The 19,568-nt window shown below is 49.2% G+C and overlaps 1 pseudogene; it reads right to left on the bottom strand.

The window, feature by feature from the left end:
- Window positions 1-17,188: 17,188 nt before the first annotated feature.
- LOC123167024 (amino acid permease 3-like) lies at window positions 17,189-19,098 on the bottom strand (annotated as a pseudogene).
- Between the last annotated feature and the right edge of the window lie 470 nt (window positions 19,099-19,568).

Here is a 19,568-nt window from a genome sequence, read left to right as displayed (position 1 = left end):
TGCTCTTGTTTGCATAAATAAGCTTAAACAGCACCCAGGTTTTCAGCCAACATTATAACTAACCATGTCAACCATAACTCTTAAATATTATAATGATTCATATCAATGACATAATCAGCTAGCGAGCAATAATAAGATATCTCAAACGCCAACACGTTGTCAAAACGACCAAGATATAATATGACAATAATGGTATCTCGCTAGCCCTTTCTGAGACCGCAAAACATAAATGCAGAGCACCTCCAAAGTTCAACCAGCGACTAAACATTGTAATTCATGGTAGAAAAGATCCATTCATGATGCACCCAACATTAGCTATACACAATGCATAAATCATGACCGCTGTGCTCTACTCAGTTTCTGGTGCTCGTTTTTAGAAGGTGATGACACAACATAAAAGTAAATAGAAAGTCCCTTCGCAGAGGGAAGTAGTCATTTGCAGAGGTGCTAGAGCTCAATTTTTAAAACAGAGATACATGATTATTTTGAGACATGCACCCTTCTTATTCACTTCACGACCATTAGTTATCAACATCTTCCATGCTAAGCACGCTAGTGGCAGTTCCCAAGCGGTAAAAGTAAAGGTTTTGACTCCATTGGGAGTTTTTGTTTGATTATTCAAGAGATGAACTCTTTTTCATATTTGCAGTTTGGGACTGGGCATCCCTATTACCGCCCATTTCCTCGTGCGATGGCGAGTGAATAAACACTCGACCTGAGGATAACCCGCTTAGCATGGAAGATATCGACCACCTCCTATCGTTCCATGAACAATCCAGGCACAACAAACGGATAAATTTTTAGAAGTTTTTAGAGGTGGCACATGCAAATTTACTTAGGACGGCATGGTAATACCATATATAGGTAGGTATGGTGGACTCATCTGGAATAACTTTGGGTTCAAGGTTTTGATGTACAAGTAGAATTCCCACTTAGTACAGGCGAAGGCTAGCAATTAAGATTGAGAGGCCAGCTAGAGAGCATCAACGATCATAACCAGGCATTATGCATAAGTAACATTGGACACTAGCATGAGTAGGAATCAACACCATGAACATAAATATTATAGAGGCTATGTTGCTTTTGATTCAACTACATGCATGAACATGTACCAAGTCAAGCCACTCGAACATTCAGAGAAGGATACCATATCATCATACTACATCACAATCATTTTAACGCTATGTTGATATACAAGATAAATCATTGTCAACTCCCAGCTACTTATGCATGGCATGAGAAACTATAATCTCTGATTGTCATTGCAAACATGTTTAATCATAATGGGCTGAAGCCTGGATACTAGGTTAAACATATTTACACAGACAGAACAAGTCGAGTTCATACCAGTTTCTCTTTGCCACGGCTAGCTCATCGAATATCATCATTATTGCCTTTCACTTGCATGACCGAATGATATGAGAATAATAATAGTGCAAGAGTGCCATGGACTAAGCTGGAATCTGCAAACATTTTATTCAACAGGAGAAGACAAGGTAAAGTGTGCTCTTTATTAGTTCAACAGTTATTCATATGAGAGCCACTCAACATTTTCATCGTGGTCTTCTCCTCGGTACAACTCGAATAAAGGGAAAGAAATTCAGAGAAACACACTGAAATATTTTTGGAGTTTTTGGTTTTCTTCAAAAGCAAAACGAGAAAAACTATTTACACGGGAAAGCTCCCAACAAGCAAAAGAAGAACAAGGAAATCTTTTTGGATTTTCTTTTTAGTTCTACTACTAAGCATGCATGGAAAGTAAATTACTACAACTAATTTTTTTGGTTTTTTCTAAAAAAAATCAAACACACGAGAAGAAAGGAAGAAAATAAATCTAAGCATGGATGATACAATGAAAAAGTGTGAACACCGACAGATAGAATGACATGTGAACATGAATATAATGTCGGTGACAAACACGTAGTCCCCCCAAGCTTAGGCTTTTGGTCTAAGTTGGTAATCGATCAGTAGCCTGGAGGATAGTAGTCGGCGTGGTAGCTCACAGAGGCCCTCGGTGCGGATGCCTCAGCGCCGTGCCGCCAACACTGCTGCGGCGTGAGCTCGGGCCTCGCTCTCAAGAACAAAATATCTTTCCTTGTTGTTATAATCAAAGAGAGCAGGCGTAGGCAAATATGTGTCCACAACATGTGATTGGTTAAACAACAGATTATAAGTGAAGTTATCAGCCCTTCGCGTGAGAATCTTATGCTCTTTTAAAGCATCAAAATCTAAGTACCGAGTGGGTAGGATAGGATCAAAAGGCAAAGGTGAAACACTCAGCCCTCGTGCTAAACGCGTGGCATATATTCCACCATAGAACCAGCGACTTTTGGCGTTATGCTGAAGTCTACGTGCAACAATCGCCCCAAGGTTATAATTCGTTTCACCAGTGAGAGCGGTGTCAATGAGGCTCAAGTCTGGAGCACAAAGTATGCTACAGTCTTGCTCGCCTACTATGCATTTCCCGTTAAATAATGCAAGGTACTGAATTGCGGGGAAATGAATGCTTTTTATTCTACCTTGTCTCACTCCTCTATTTTCACCATAACAAAGGCTAGTCAAGAAAGACTCATACTCAGCCTTTGCTGGCTCATCAAGCGAACGGGAAAATGGAAGTTTGCAATGGTAAGCAAAGTTCTCTAGTGGAATAGTAAATCGATTATCATAAAGCATAAACGACACCCTATACTCACGTGGAAAATATTTAAATCCTTTGACAAATGATTTAGTGAGAAGATGGCGTTGTTCACACTTATCTAAGAGGTAGGGACCGAGGCCGGCATTGTGAACATATTGCTCAAATTCCTCCTTGATGCTCACTTGCATCGTATACTCATCGCAAGGCCATAAGCAAGTTTTGGCGGCGGCATCTCGCGTGGAACTTTCACTTGGTTCAACGTAAGACCGGCAAGCAGAACTGTCACTAGAGGATGCCCCCGAGGATCGTCTCCTCGAAGAATTCCTTCCAAATAGGTTCATAATGTCCGCGTACAATTTTTCCTGAAAATAAAATTTTTTGAGGTGACAAAAATTTGTCATCAAAACTTTACAAAACTAATAGCAACTACTCATAGGGATACATATAGGCCATAGCAAGCATTCAAACTACTTAGAACACTAAGAATTGAACATGCAAGCACATCTACAGCAGCACCAAGAGTAGCTATTTATTCAAAGTATAAACCACTAAAACAAAAACTAATTGGACAAATGATGGAGTCACATACAAGGCAACAATCCCCCGAAACAGTTTCGGAAATGGAGCTTCGAGCAAAGAGATTGAAATCCATGGGTTGAGCACAAGAACATGGGAGAGAGAGCAAGAGTGGTTTTTTTTTGGACGTAGGTGACAATGTGGGACGAAGAGATAAGTGAGGGGGCCCACGTGGGGACCACAACCCCCAGGGCGCGCCAGGGGGTGCTGGCGCGCCCAGGTGGGTTTTGCCCATTTGTGCACCCCCTGGTATTATTTGCACAAAAAATTCCTAAATATTCAGGAAAAAATCATATAAAATTTTCAGGGTATTCTGGGAACTTTTATTTTTGAGTCATTTTTTTATTGCACGGAAAATTCAGAAAATAGAAAAAACATGGCATTTATTTTATTTAACTAATAAAACAGAGAATAAAAAGTAGGGACAGAAAGTAGTGCTTACTAAATTCATCAACTTCATAGCGTTCAAAGATGATGCATTAATAAGGTTGATCAGGTCTTATTAACAACCACTTTCCATTAGCATGAAACCGAAGAACTTTCGTAAATCACTAAGTTACCTCAATGGGGATATGCATCTCCCCAACAATAAGCATTTCATATTTCTTTTTGACATTAGGTAGAGGTATTTGAAAACTTCCAATAGTGATGTCGGAGATTTTTCAATAACATTAATACCATTCACTTGAATTGTTTCTTCTGAAAGTGCATCATATGCTCATTACCATTAATATGAAAAGTGACCTTGCTTTTATTGCAATCGATAACAGCCTATGCAGTATTCAAGAAGGGTCTACCAAGGATAATCGACATGTTGTCGTTCTCGGGCATCTCAAGTATAACAAAGTCAGTCAAAATAGTGACATTAGCAACAACAATGGGCACATCCTCATAGATAGCGATAGGTATGGCAGTTGACTTGTCAGCCATTTGCAAAGATATTTCAGTAGGTGTGAGTTTATTCGAATCAAGTCTTTTATATAAAGAGAAAGGCATAACACTAACACCAGCTCCTAAATCACAAAAAGCAGTCTTCACATAATTCTTTTTGATGGAGCAAGGTATAGTTGATATTCCTGGATCTCCAAGTTTTTTAGGTACTCCATCTTTAAAAGTATAATTAGCAAGCATAGTGGTGATTTCAGCTTCCGTATTTTCTCTTATTTGTGATGATGTCTTTCATATACTTTGCATAAGGAGGCATTTTCAAGATGTCAGTCAAGCGAGTACGCAAAAAGACTGGCCTCGGCATTAGAGCAAAGCGTTCAAATTCTTCATCATCATTCTTTTTAGTTGACTTGGGTGGAAAAGGCATAGGTTTTTGAACCCATAGTTCTCTTTCTTTACCATGTTTTCTGGCAATGAAGTCTCTTTTATCTTACCTTTTTTTGGGTTGTAGGTTATCAAGATCAGCAGGTGGTTCTATCTCAACGTCGTTGTCTGGTTCTTTTTCATTATTTGTTTGAGTGTCTTCATGAACCTCATCATTATCTTTTTCATTATCACTAGGTGGATGTTCATTACCATATTGAGTTTTAGCATCTGAGATAGAAGTGTCATTTTCATTATCAGGAGATTTTTCTATTTCAGGTTCGCTAGAAGTGTGCAAAGTCCTATCATTTTTCTTTTTCTTTTTCTTTTTAGAAGAACTAGGTGCACTAGTGTTGTTTCTTTGTGAATCTTGTTCAATTCTTTTTGGGTGTCCCTCAGGATAAAGTGGTCCCTGAGTCATTTTACCCCCTCTAGTTGCAACTCTAACAGCAAAGTCATGCATATTATGATTCATTTCATCAAGTAATTCTCTTTGTGATTTAGCAACTTGTTGTAACTAGGTTTGAACCATAGAAGCATGTTTTACAACACCTCTAACATCATTTGATACTCTAAATAACAAGTCACTCAAGCGAGCAATCATATCAGAATTATATTTCAATTGTTTCATAGCATTTGCATTGAAGTGATCTTGTTTTCTAGTGTAGTTTTCAAACTCATAAAGGCATTGACTAGGATGCATATTGTGAGGATTATCATTTTCATTGAACTTCATAAGAGAATTTACCTCTACCACCTTAGGCAGTAGTGGTGTATTAAGCCCATGTATTTCTTCAATAGGAGGTAAATTTTTAACATCCTCAGCTTTAATACTTTTTTCCTTCATGGATTTCTTTGCCTCTTGCAAATCATCGGGACTGAGATATAATATACCCCTCTTCTTCGGAGTGGGTTTAGGCGGTGGTTCAGGAATAGTCCAATCTTCATAGTTTTTCAATATGTTATTCAATAATTCTTCATCTTGAGCAATAGTCCGTTCCCTAAAAACACAACTAGCACAACTATCTAGGAAGTCCCTAGAAGCATCGATTAGTCCATTATAGAAGATATCAAGTATTTCATTTTCTTAAGAGGATGATCAGGCAAAGCATTAAGTAACTGGCAAAGCATCCCCCAAGCTTGTGGGAGACTCTCTTCTTTAGTTTGCACAAAGTTAAATATTTCCTGTAAGGCAGTGTGACGCCCCCGATTTGACCGTACACTAATCATGCACGCAAATGTGTATGATCAAGATCAGGGACTCACGGGAAGATATCACAACACAACTCTAAAACATAAATAAGTCATACAAGCATCATAATACAAGCCAGGGGCCTCGAGGGCTCGAATACAAGTGCTCGATCACAGACGAGTCAGCGGAAGCAACAATATCTGAGTACAGACATAAGTTAAACAAGTCTGCCTTAAGAAGGCTAGCACAAACTGGGAAAGAGATCGAACGAGGCGCAGGCCTCCTGCCTGGGATCCTCCTAACTACTCCTGATCGTCGTCAGCGGACTGCACGTAGTAGTACGCACCTCCAGTGTCGTAGGTGTCGTTGTCGATGGTGGCGTCTGGCTCCTGGACTCCAGCATCTGGTTACGACAACCAGGTAGAAAGGAAAGAGGGAAAAGAGGGAGAAAGGCAACCGTGAGTACTCATCCAAAGTACTCGCAAGCAAGGAGCTACACTAAATATGCATGGGTATATGTGTAAAGGGGCATATCAGTGGACTGAACTGCAGAATGCCAGAATAAGAGGGGGATAGCTAGTCCTGTCGAAGACTACGCTTCTGGCCATCTCCATCTTGCAGCATGTAGAAGAGAGTAGATTGAAGTCCTCCAAGTAGCATCGCATAGCATAAATCCTACCCGGCGATCCCCTCCTCGTCGCCCTGTTAGAGAGCGATCACCGGGTTGTATCTGGCACTTGGAAGGGTGTATTTTATTCAGTATCCGGTTCTAGTTGTCATAAGGTCAAGGTACAACTCCGGGTCTTCCTTTTACCGAGGGACACGGCTATTCGAATAGATAAACTTCCCTGCAGGGGTGCACCACATAACCCAACACGCTCGATCCCATTTGGCCGGACATACTTTTCTGGGTCATGCCCGGCCTCGGAAGATCAACACGTCGCAGCCCCACCTAAGCACAACAGAGAGGTCAGCACGCCGGTCTAACCCTATGCGCGCAGGGGTCTGGGCCCATCGCCCTATGCACACCTGCACGTTGCGTACGCGTCCGGAAGCAGACCTAGCCTAGTGGCGTTCCAGTCCAATCCGGCGCGCGCCACTCAGTCGCTGACGTCATGAAGGCTTCGGCTGATACCACGACGCCGGGATACCCATAACTACTCCCGCGTAGATGGTTAGTGCGTATAGACCAAATGGCCAGACTCAGATCAAATACCAAGAACTCGTTATGCGTGTTATGTCGAAGTAACCGCGGACGCCGTCCAGGGCCAGGCCGACCTCTCGCCTAGGTGGTCTCAACCTGCCCTGTCGCTCCGCCACAAAGATCCACTTGCGGGTACTCCTACGAGCCGACCCAACTTTAGTCATCACATGTGTCATGTATATAGTATATAAGTATATACCCGTGATCACCACCCAGGTGATCACGGCCCGATAGTATAGCACAGCAGACGGACAAGAATGTAGGGCCACTGATGGAAAACTAGCATCCTATACTAAGCATGTAGGATTGCAGGTAAAGGTAACAACAGTAGTAGCAAGGATAGGCTATGCATCAGGATAGGATATCGAAAAGCAGTAACATGCTACACTACTCTAATGCAAGCAGTATAGAGAAGAATAGGCGATATCTGGTGATCAAGGGGGGGCTTGCCTGGTTGCTCTGGCAAGTAGGAGAGGTCGTCAACTCCGTAGTCGAACTGGGCAGCAGCAGTGTCGGTCTCGTAGTCTACCGGAGAGAAGAGGGGGAAGAAACAGTAAATACAATGTAAACATAAAAATGACGATGCGTGACATGACAATGAGCAGTGCGAGGTGTGTCCTAACGCGACAGTAGGTGGTACCGGCGAAGGGGGGGAACATCCGGGAAAGTATTCCCGATGTTTTGCGTTTTCGGACAGATGGACCGGAGGGGGAAAGTTGCGAGTTCGATAGGTTAGGGAGGTGTGGTGGACGAACGGAATGCGTATCCGGATTCGTCTCGTCGTTCTGAGCAACCTTCATGTTGAAAATATTTTAATCCGAGTTACGGATTAAAAGATATGATTTTCTAAAGATTTTATTAATTTCTGGAATTTAATTAATTATTTAATTTAATTCGAAATTTGGATTTATGATATCAGCATGATGTCATGCTGACATCAGCAGTCAACTGGGGTTGACTAAGTCAAACTGACATGTGGGTCCAATGGGACCCACCTGTCATTCTCTGTTTAGGTTAATTAGGGTTTAGCTAAATAATTAATGTTTAATTAAATTAACTAATTAATTAGATTAATTTAAACAGGATTAATTAACTTAATTAATTTAGTTAATTAATTAATTAATTAATTAAATTTATTTTTATTATTTTTTTATTATTAATTTTATTTTTATTTATTTATTTATTTATTTTTATTAACTAGTTTATTATTTTTATTATTTTTATTTTTTAAATCAATTTTTTTAAATTCGTTCTGGGGCGTGGGCCCCGTTCGGCAGTGGCCCAGAGGGGTCCGGGCCCAGGGGTCAGTGGCACCTGGGGCTAAGCGGGCACATGGGCGTGCGGGCGCCCGAATGGGCGCTGCGGGCGTGGCCGGCAGGGGCGCACCCGACTGGGTGCCGGCGGCCACAGCAGGGCGCCGGAGTAAGGGGAGGGGGGGTGCCAGTGGCCAGGGGCGGCCGGAGTCAGGCGCGGCGAAGGCCGCGGGCGCGGGACGCGGCCGGTGCGGCGCATCCGCGGCGGCGCGGGCGGCACCGGAGTGGGGCACGGGGAGCGGCGGCCGGTGGCGGCCAACGGCAGGCGGGCCCGGCGCAGGGAGCTCGCACGGGAGCGGCCTGGGGGCGAGGGTGGCCACAGGCAGGCGCGGCAGTGCGCGCGCGTGCGGGCGGGAGAGACAGGGCACGGGGGCGCGGCCATGGGCGCGTTCAGGGGCGCCGGGGCGCGGGGACGGAACGCACGAGGCGCGGCGACAGTCGCAGGGGGGCGGAGGGAGTGCGAGGAGAGGGGGCGGGAGCCCGGGGCCTCACCGCGGGTCCGTAGGGAAAAAGGGCTGTGGGCTTGGGGAGGCGGACGGAGACGACGACGATGCAGGGAAGGAGGCGACGAGGCCCGGGTGGTGGTGGTGCTCCGGCGACGGCGTGTCTTCGGGTGGCAGTGATGGCGAACGGCGACGGCGGGTCGAGCCCTCGATCTCGATCCAGATCGAGGGGGGAGTGGGCGACAGCGAGCATGGGGCGTGGCATCGGGGTGGCGACGGTGTGCGCCGGCGGAGGCTCCGGGCGAGGGAGGGGGCGACCGCGTCGGGGGCGGGGCGTGCGCCCGATCCAGACGGGGAGGAGAAGGGGATCGGGTAGAGAGCGAGGGGGAGTGGGTGGTTGGGCTAGGGTTTCGGGGGGTGGGGGATATGGGGAGTGCGGGGTGGGCCTCCTGGTGGCCTGGGTGGCGAGTTGGGCCGAATGGCCCAGGGGAAGGGGGGGCTTTGTCTTTCCCCTTTTCTTTTTTTTGTTTCTTTTCTATTTTTTTTTCTTTATCTATTTTCTTTTCTATTTTATTCTTTTAATTTTTGTTTTATAAAATATAAATACAACACCTAAATTAATGTTATAATTTATTCTACTGCCCCAAAAAGTTTGACACCTGATTAAAATAGTTTGCATTATTATTAATTTTAAAAGGCATTTAATTAATTGTCATAGTTGTTGTTTTAATTACTTTAGAGCCTTTAAACATTTTTATCAAAGCTTGGTCTCTCCACCATAATTGCTTACGATTTATTTGAAACAACCCGAACATTTTAGTTTTAGTTTTTGAAAACTTTTATTGTTTGCCATATTTTGAAATTGAATTTGAATCCGGTTTTGAACTAACGCGAGATTATCAACACTAACAGACGTCATGTGGCATCATTAGCGTAGGGTTACTGTAGCATAATTATCCGGGCGTCACAGGCAGCTTGTTCTTATGAGCAGGGAAATATTTTTCAGAGACGTAATAAATCATATCTTAGGGACTACGCACACAATCAGGAGCAAGAGTATTGTACCAAGCTTTAGCATCACCCTTTAATGAGAAAGGAAATAATTTGAGAATAAAGTAACAACGAGTTTTCTCATCATGAGTAAAAAGGGTGGCTATATCATTCAACTCAATAAGATGTGCCACAACAGTTTCAGTTTCATAACCATGGAAAGGATCAGATTCAACCAGAGTAATTAACTTTGGGTCGACAGAGAATTCACAATCCTTATCAGCAATATAGATAGGTGAAGTAGGAAACTTAGGATCACATTTCATTCTAGCATTCAGAGATTTTTCTTTATACTTGCATAGTAATTTCTCTAGATCATCTCTATCCTTACAAGTAAGAGTATCTCTAGTTGCTTCTTCACTCATAACATAACCTTCCGGTACCTTAGGCAATGCATATCTAGGAAGGTGTTTCAGGAGTTTCAGTTCAAGCTCATCATCAGATTCAACAACATCATGTTGTATTACTCTAGCAATTTGTTCATCAAGAAATTCACCAAGTGGCACATCATCATTATCAAGCAAGGTACTACCATCATCATAAGCATCATTCATAGTAGAAGTAGCATCATCAATAACTTGCGACATATTAGAATTCATAGCATGTGGTGGTGTTGCAAGTTTACTCATAACAGAAGGTGAATCTAAAGCAGAACTAGATGGCAGTTCCTTACCTCCCCTCGTCTTTGAGGGATAAATCTTAGTCTTTGGATCCTTCAGATTCTTTATAGTGATAATATGATAATAATCCCAAGTGACTCAACAAATATAGCTATGCTTCCCGGCAACGGGGCCAGAAAAATGTCTTGATAACCCACAAGTATAGGGGATCGCAACAGTTTTCGAGGGTTGAGTATTCAACCCAAATTTATAGATTCGACACAAGGGGAGCCAAATAATATTTGAAGGTATTAGCAGCTGAGTTGTCAATTCAACCACACCTGGAGACTAATTATCTGCAGCAAGGTGATCAGTAGCACAGTAGTTTGATAGTTTTGATTGTAGTAACAGCAGCAACGGTAACAGTAACAGTGATAGCAGTAATTTTGTAGCAAGTGTAACAGTGATGATAGCAATAGTAACGCAGCAAGATCAATAAGGATAAATTCGTAGGCATTGGATTGGTGACTCGTTGGATGATATTCATCATGTAACAGTTATAACCTAGGGCGATACGGCACTAGCTCTAGTTCATCGATATAATATAGGCATGTATTCCGTAAATAGTAATACGTGCTTTATTAAAAGAACTTGCATGGCATCTTTTGTCCTACCCTCCCATGGCAGCGGGGTCCATATTGGAAACTAAGGGATATTAAGGCCTCCTTTTAATAGAGAACCGGAACAAAGCATTAACACATAGTGAATACATGAACTCCTCAAAGTACGGTCATCACCGAGAGTGGGCCCGGTTGTTGTCACTCCGGGGTTGTCGGATCATAACCGTAGTAGGTGACTATAACTTGTAAGATCGGATCTAAAACATGGATATAATGATGAATTCATAAACGGTTCAGATCTGAGTTCATGGCACCCAGGCCCAAAGTGACAAGCATTAAGCACAGCAAAGTCATAGCAACATCAATCTAAGAACATAGTAGATACTAGGGATCGGGCCCTAACAAAACTAACTCGATTACATGATGAATCTCATCCAACTCCTCACCGACCAGCGAGCCTACGAAGGAATTAATCACTCCCGGTGGGGAGCATCATGGAATTGGCGATGGCGATTGGTTGGTGATGACGAAGAACGAAGATCCCCCTCTCCGGAGCCCCAAACGGACTCCAGATCTGCCCTCCCGAGGAAGAATAGGCTTGGCGGCGGCTCCGTCTCGTGGATCGTGATAATTCTTTCTCCCTGATTTTTTTTGGAATAATGTGAATTTATAGTATCAGGGGGTCGTCAGCGGAGCCACTAGGTGGGTACAAACCACCTGGGCGCGCTAGGAGAGGGGGGCGCGCCGTGGTGGGTTGTGCCCAACCAGGGGCCCCTCTATGGTGGTTGTTGGCTCCAAAATTCTTCATTTATTCCATAAAAAATCCTCACAAAGTTTCACTTTATTCCGAGAACTTTTATTTCTGCACAAAAACAACACCATGGTAGTTATGCTGAAAACAACGTCAGTCCGGGGTTTGTTTCATTCAAATCATGCAAATTAGAGTCCAACACAATACATTGTAGACGTATCGATGACCTCCGTCCTGCCGTCCTGGTGGTCTTGGTCTTGTTGCACCGATGTGGAAACCTTTGGTTGATTCCTCGGGACCCTGCTCTTGTGCTTGCCTCCTTAGCACCAAAGAGGAAACTGGTACACTGAACCCGTTGGCACCTGCCCGGCCTTGGCCGTCATGGCTCACGTCATATGAACCTCGCGAGGTGCACCTTGCATAGATATCTCCGCTCCTCGGGAGCCAGCCTAGTGAGGCCGCCCCCAGGGAGGTCTTGGTGTCGTCCGCCTCGCGAGGCTTGGCCCCTCGCGAGGGTCTTGAGTTGTTTTTGCTGAAGCTGGGCCATACCGGGCCGTTGACGGAGCCACGCCGTGGGCCGCAGGCAGGCAAGTCTGGGTACCCCCGTTCCCAGGACGCCGACAGTAGCCCCCGGGCCCAAGGCGCACTCAAACTTGGCTTCGAGGCGAAGCCAAAGGGCAAGTGTGGAGTGCCGCGGGCCCCATCTGCTTACGGCCTCGGTCGACGCGTGGCGATTGATGGGACGTGGTCACCCCCACTTCCCCATGTAGCCTTGATATTCGCCGAGCTTGGCGGTCGCCATCGCCGGCTCAGCTTCGTCTTCATTGCTTGTCACGCACTCCCTTGGCTCCTCCACCTTCTCGGCTCTGATGTCAATGCCGGTCCTCCCCTTTCGACATGGCGCCGAGGTTGACGAGGAAGAAGAAGGGTAAAACCCGCGCCCCGGTCGAATCTCCGCTGGCCTTCGAGCCCGCCCTCGAGCAGTCAAATGGTGGTCAATCGGGAGATACTGGACAAGATCCGTCCGGCGCTCGCTGCCAGTTCCAATGAGTGGAATACGACAGTGGCTTGGCCTGCTTCCCGCGCCATGGTTGACATGGCGGCCACCGAGATCCCCATTCATCTCCACGCCCTCTTGGCAGGCCTGATTCCCCCTTCTCTATTTTCTTAAATGCTATGATCTCGCAGTACCAGGTCCACGCGCTGCATCTAGATCCCCAATCCATCATTCTCCTTGTTGTCTTTGCCTTCATCTGCGAGGCCATGGTGGGCATTGCTCCCTTCGTGGCCTTGTTTCGCCATGTCTTCTCGCTTCACCCGACGGACGCCCGTCAGTGCTCGGGGTGCGTAACCTTTCAGGCTGTGGCGGTGACAACCAGCTCAAGGATCAACTTTGAGCTCTCGCCGGTTATAAGTGGATTCCGGAAGCGGTGGGTGTTCGTGGATGTCAGCGTGCTCAACTCCCTTCTCTTGCTTCCCCGGGCGCCGGTTGTACCTCGCTCCGGGTGGGGGCACGTGAAGCTTGTCGACCCTCGGCTTGCCCACGTTTGGCGCCGGCTGACCAGGTTGAAGGAGCTTGGGGTGACAGCGCCCATGGTGGTGAAGGAGTTCGTCCAGTGCCGCATTGTCCTCTTCAGCGCCATTCTCGACGGATGTGGACCTTCGCCGGCAGCAGGGACCCCATGAGGCTCCATGTACCTGGACTTCCTCCCGAGAGACTATGCACGGTGCTCGAGCTCCTAACGGGCGACCCCGCGCCAGCCGCACTTCCGAAGTAGGGCTGCCTCCTGTACTGCTGCTAGAACACGGAGGGGTTCGTGAGGCAGATGCCCCTCTTTGACGAATGGGGGTTGCGCCCGGCCGGACTTGAGGGGCCCCGCGAGAACCCTGTCCTTGTGGTCCCTTTGCCTGTCGTTCCCGCGGCGCACGCCCCGGAGGTGGATGCTAGGGGGCGGGCGCCGCCGAGTGTCGCCAGGGCAGCCGCCGATGAAGTGACGCAGCCCGGTGCTCCTGCAATGGCAGCTCCTAAAGCTCGGGTGAGGCGTCCTGAAGAGGCAACTAAAGAGCCGACGCGATCCGAGGCTCCCGAGGTTGCCGCTCCTGAAGCTTGGGGAAGCGGTCCTTAGGTGGTGGGCGGGGAGCTGACATGGCCTATGCACCTGAGGTCGCCACTCCAGGGGCTCCGCAGCTCACCCCAGATGCCGACGGCCGCGCCCTGGGCTTCGGCCAACTGCGCCTGAACTTCGAGGCGCTCCGTAAGAGAAAGGGGCCTCCCTGCTGCGGTGGTGACGCTTAGCGGCCGCTGAAGCAGAGGAAGTATATAGCTTTAGACGAGTAAGTACCTCTACCTCGCGATTCTCTGTGCGTTGCATCCTTTCCTAACAATGGCCCTTCAGGATCCCTTCATCTGCGGCAGTGAGATCTCCTAAGGAGCGGCCTCCACCTGTCCTCGGCTCACCCTGGTCTCGAGCTCCCCTCACCGGACCACCGTGCGGGGCACAGGGCCTGTCTGGAGGCGGACGTGCCGACGGGGGGCCTTGATCCTGCGTTCCTGTCGTCACTCCTTCGTGGTCTGCCCTGGGGTGCAGAAGGCGTGCCGAGGGCCCCTCCGTTGGTTGTCACCGGTGGTTGGGTGATCCTAGCCTTGGCTTCATCTTCGAGTGGCGAGGCCACGCCATCCGGCGCCCCCGCTGATGCCCGGAGGGTGGCGAGGAAGGCGCCAGCCTTCAGCCCCCCGCCAGGGGCGCGCAGGCCATCTCAAGCCTCCCGAATAACCCCCGGCGTGAAGAATGGATTTGTCCATACTCTGGAGCTCGCGCGTGTGGGCGCGGTGTTGTACGCCACGAGCTCTTCCGGGAGGCAATGGGCGCGCTGAGGCGGCTTGGAGAAGAGCTGGTCAACGTCGACGCCCGCCTTGAGACAGAGGACCTTCGGCTGGCGGACGAATGGCATCAGTTGAAGGTGGCCATCAACCTCGGGCATCTTCAGCATGGGTGCGCCAATGCGAAGGCCGAGGTGTTCGTTGCGACCTCACGCGAGGCCTGCGCCCGGGCCTTGGAGGAGGCCAGGGTAGCCGACCATCACCGCGAGGCTGCCGAGGTGCGCAAACGAGAACTCCTTGCCTTGAACGCTGCCCTTGAGCAGCGGATTGAGGCACACAGGGCCGTCTTGGCGTCAATGAGGGGAGCGCCTTACGAAGAGAATGAGATCCAGAAACGCGAGGAGGCGCTGATGCTGGAGGCCTCCGAGCGCAGCCTCGAGCTCGAGCAGCTAGAGACGAGGGAGCGCCAGGAGGCCGCGGCTGAGGACGCCTTCACCGTGCGTGAAGCCAAGATCCAGGAGGAGGTTGGCCGGGGGGTGGCAAAGGCTCGTGCAGATCTTGCCGATGAGCACCGCCTGGCGCTGGTGTTCTTGGAGGTTGCGCCTAAGGGCAGGACCACCGCCCTTAGGAAGAAACTAGACGAGGCGGAGCAGCGCGAGAGGGCCGCTGTGGCAGCTCAGACTTCCGCCCAGGCCGACCTGGCCTCCGCGCGCGCCGACCTGCTCTACCTCCAGTCACAGATTGACGGCGTCGCATCCCTCGCGAAGAAGAACGCGGACGAGACGTGTCGCCGATGAACGTTGCAGCGTGAGCATGCTGTCGGTGTCAAAACCGGCTGTTCTCAGGTAGGGGTTCCCGAACTGTGCGTCTGAGGATCGAAGGTAACAGGAGGGAGGGGACACGATGTTTACCCAGGTTCGGGCCCTCTTAATGGACGTAATACCCTACTTCCTTCTTGATTGTATTAGATGAGTATAAGGTTACAAGAGTCGATCTACCTCGAGATCATAATGGCTAAACCCAAAATGTCTAGCCTATATGAATTCTGATGATCTCTACAGACCTAACCCTTCGATTTATATATACACCGGAGGGATACAGAGTCGGTTTACAAAGGTAGGAAACAGCACACCGGACTCCACTCTTGCTGTGCACGCATCCAGGAGTCCTACCCGAAGATGGGGAATGATCCTCCGTTCTGTCTTCACGACCCATTAGCCCGGACCATGTCCGAGTAGGCCGAACACGTGAGGACCCCCAAATCGAGGTCTCCCTCACCCCTACCCCGAGGTCTACTGGTTTTTACACCGACACCAAGGTCGAGCCCTCTCTATGGAGGTAAAACCGTACATCCCGCTCTTGCTTATATTGTGGAAGTATCAAAGTACATAGTTGATCTAACTCGAGATTGTGAGTTGTGGTCTAAACCCTAGGGGCATGATGAATGTATGAATGGGTGTATGGATGGCCTCTACGGACTAAACCCTCTTATTTATATAGGCACCAGGGGTATCTAGGCTTACACATGGTCAGTTTTCATCTAAGAGTTACATGCCGAATCTAATCAGATATGCTTAAAGCACACGCCAAGTCTTCGATTGCCGCACTTTGAAGCCCTCCAGAGTCCCTCCTCCTTAACGGGCTGGTGGTCCGGCCCATACATTAGTTCGGCTGGGCCAGGACCCCCTAGTCCAGGACACCGTCACTAGGGCTAGGTGGATCTGATTATGATTGATCCCCCCTATAGGCTAAACCCCTCAGCTTATATACACGCCAAACAGGGTACCTAGGATTACACAAGGTCGGTTTCCGATCTAAAGATGCACATGGCGGCGGCTGAAACTTACCTTGGAGTACAGGTCAAGTCTTCGCCATAGTCTATCTTGATCGCGTCGAGGTACGAGGTTTCCGTAGACCTTCCTGGTGAGAATAGTGGCCCATATGCTCCGCCCGCCGACTGTGGGCCAACTAGGTTGGCACCCCCTAATTCAGGACACCGTCACCCGTCGTGCCACCGTCAAAAACCGTTTTTAGAAAAAGTTTTACATGAACAGAGAAAATTCCTCACATGTCAAAGTTTCCCTAAAAAAATTAACATCCCGTCAAACCACATTTACAAGAAGAAATTTACAGAAACTGTTGGAGTTGCTCTAAGTTGAGAAGTGACGGTATGGTTAGAAACCAAACATATACGGGGCCATGCCCATATTCCTCTATATATTTTACTCGTGAGTTTTTTGCCCCCTTTGTATGCACGGTTGCATGCTACCGTCGGCGCCAACCACAGATTCTGTGACAGCGACTGCAGAGGGCCAGGGGTGGCCGTGACCGTGAAACCGCCAGGCCGCCAGCACAAACCCACTCAAGAGTGTCGACGAGACTTGGCAACTGGAATCTCACCGGAAAGGCAAAGGATACATCGCCCAAAATGCCGTCCGGGATCTTCGAACGCCACGACGTTACGGACCTCTCCGAGATTATCTCGCAGCATGCCGGATTCGGCTGGCCCCAGTGCTTCCTTTCCACTCTTACAAAAGAATGAAGATTCTTCGGAGATTTCAACCCAGTTCCGAAAATAGCGGTGGATCAACTTTAGCTTCGGATCGGCCGAGGTTGGTGTGATCTGAACATGACACAAAGAGTCCGAACTCAGGGTGACAACAGACGACAGACACACAAGGAAATTAATTGTTGACACACTGCTGACACTCCGGTGACATTTTCTTAGGCAACTAGTACTTCGCTATATTTAAAAAAAAAAGTACTTCGCTATCTTGTCGCTCTTCTTTTTGACCAACTTTGGCTTTCACCCTCCAGCCAAAGTGAGCTTTCACACTTCGGTGCGTGCGTGCGTGCATGATCGTCAAACGTCGATTATGACTTGAACAGGTGGTGCACCTTGAGGTCGGACTTGATGCCGGCAATGGACCCCGCGGCGGCGGCGAGGGAGATGGCGAGGCATCCGAGGCTGAGCATCTGCAGGCACACCCACCGCGTGCTCCACTTGGGCACGTTCTTCTGCACCACATACATCTGCACGGGAAAGTAGACGGTGAGCGGCCAGAACCCCAGCGCGCCCAGAACCCCACCACGTCGTTGAAGAAGGGCAGCATCATGGACACCACCGTCGTCGCCACCACGAATGCCGTCCGCCACGTCGCCCGGAACATGTTCACCTTGTACGTCTGGAAGAGCGGGACCTTCACCTTGCTGGTGACGTACTTGGACTCCGGCCACCTCTTCGCCGCCCACTTCTCCACGAAGGCGAACAGGGGCTGGCAGTACACCTGGTATGCGCCGACGAGGTGGATGACGATGGCGGCGTTGGCCACGTCGAGGAGCCAGAAGGGCTCGTAGAAGCCGAACCCCGTGAGAAGGTTCCCGGGCGTTGCTTCGCCGAAGGCCGCGTAGGCCATGCAGCCGCAGAGCATGTGGAAGACCGTGGTCACCGCGACGCTGACCATGTTGGCGCGCTTCATGACCGTGGACTCCGACGGCGGCGGCGCCCGGATGGTGTCCTGGATCTCGATGAGGATGAGGGAGTAGGAGTAGGCGAATGCGATGTCTCCAAACGCCTGCAGGCTGCGCCACACCTTCTGCATGGGCGTCACCGTGCCGATGGTGATGCCGGTCAGGCTGCCCTTCATACCTCCGTTAGCTGCATCCATGCATGCGTAATTTGTTAACACATTGTTGACTATTATTGAGGTATCATAATCACTCATCGATAGATCAGTGTACATAATCACCTACCTACGACGTGGACGACGCCGAGGCCGAGGCCGATGGAGGAGTAGGTGAAGGACATGGCGGCGGCGAGCATGGAGAGCCAGGAGATCTGGTCGAAGTCGGGGATCTGGGAGAGGAAGACCTGGGCTACGCCGAAGATGATCATGTAGGGAACGTTGGAGACCTTGCAGGGGTCGGCGTGGCCGTTGCGGTGGAAACAATTGGCCCTCTTAATCGCCAGCATGCTGATGGAGGCGGCGATGGTGTAGCCGATGGCTACCCCGACGATGTTGGCGTACTGCAGCACCCCGCAGATCTGGACCTTCACGCCGCTGAGGTTGGCGTTGACGGCGTCCATGTAGGTGTAGTTGCGCTCCCCATTGCTCTGGTCGCCGGAGCGGTAGCAGTCGGCGAGCAGCCAGGAGGTGAAGTAGGTGATGAGGGAGAAGAGGAGCAGGACGGCGGGGCCGGCAACCCAGCCGAGCTGCGCGATAGTCCACCCCAGCGACAGCACCCCGGACCCGATGACCGCCGTGATGATGTGCGAGCTCGCCGTCCACATCGTGCCTGCAAACACCGGTATCGCTTAGTCAGACTGAGAAACCAACAATCAAGTACTGTACACCATGAGATGAGGCAGGGTTCTTACGTACCGGTGCGCTTGTTGCGGCCATCGTCGTCGAGCTTGGACCCGGCGGTCTCGCCGAGCTCGGCGGCGGCTACCTCCAACGGCGGGTAGTAGTAGGCACCCACGACGTTGTCCGCCATCCCGATCGGCCTCGCTCTTTGCCGATCTTGTGCAGCGTGATCTCCAGAGAACGAGTACTAAATCGAGCTGCTGGTGGTGGCTGGTGGGCACCTGGCGTGGCCCTCGTTGACGAGGGCACGGGCGCATTTTATAGGAGGAGCCTGGGCCGGACCGGTCCGCATTCAGCGGCCGCTGCCTGTGCAAAGACCTTTTTACCGGAAAAAAATTCCATGGAGACGAAAAAAAACATTTCTTTTGTAAGAGTGGAAAGGAAGCACTGGGCCAGCCGAATCCGGCACCATGCGAGATGAATCTCGGAGAGGTCCGTAAGAGCATCAGCCGGACTTCACAAATCCGGCCCCTGAAACCCCCGCAGACGCGCCTAGGCGTGTCCAGGCGTGTCCGCGGACACTGACCGGACAACCCTTAAATAATAAAATCCACATCCGGACACCTCAATTAACATATCTCAAATCCATACAAATTCATGCAACTACGTCTATGCACACACAACGCCCGATAACATCATCACTACTATCAACTAAACATGACATCAGACTACCCAAATTGGGC

This window comes from Triticum aestivum, chromosome 7D (genome assembly GCF_018294505.1).
Source record: "Triticum aestivum cultivar Chinese Spring chromosome 7D, IWGSC CS RefSeq v2.1, whole genome shotgun sequence".
NCBI classification, from domain to species: Eukaryota; Viridiplantae; Streptophyta; class Magnoliopsida; order Poales; family Poaceae; genus Triticum; species Triticum aestivum.
This window is presented reverse-complemented; position numbering and strand designations above follow the sequence as displayed.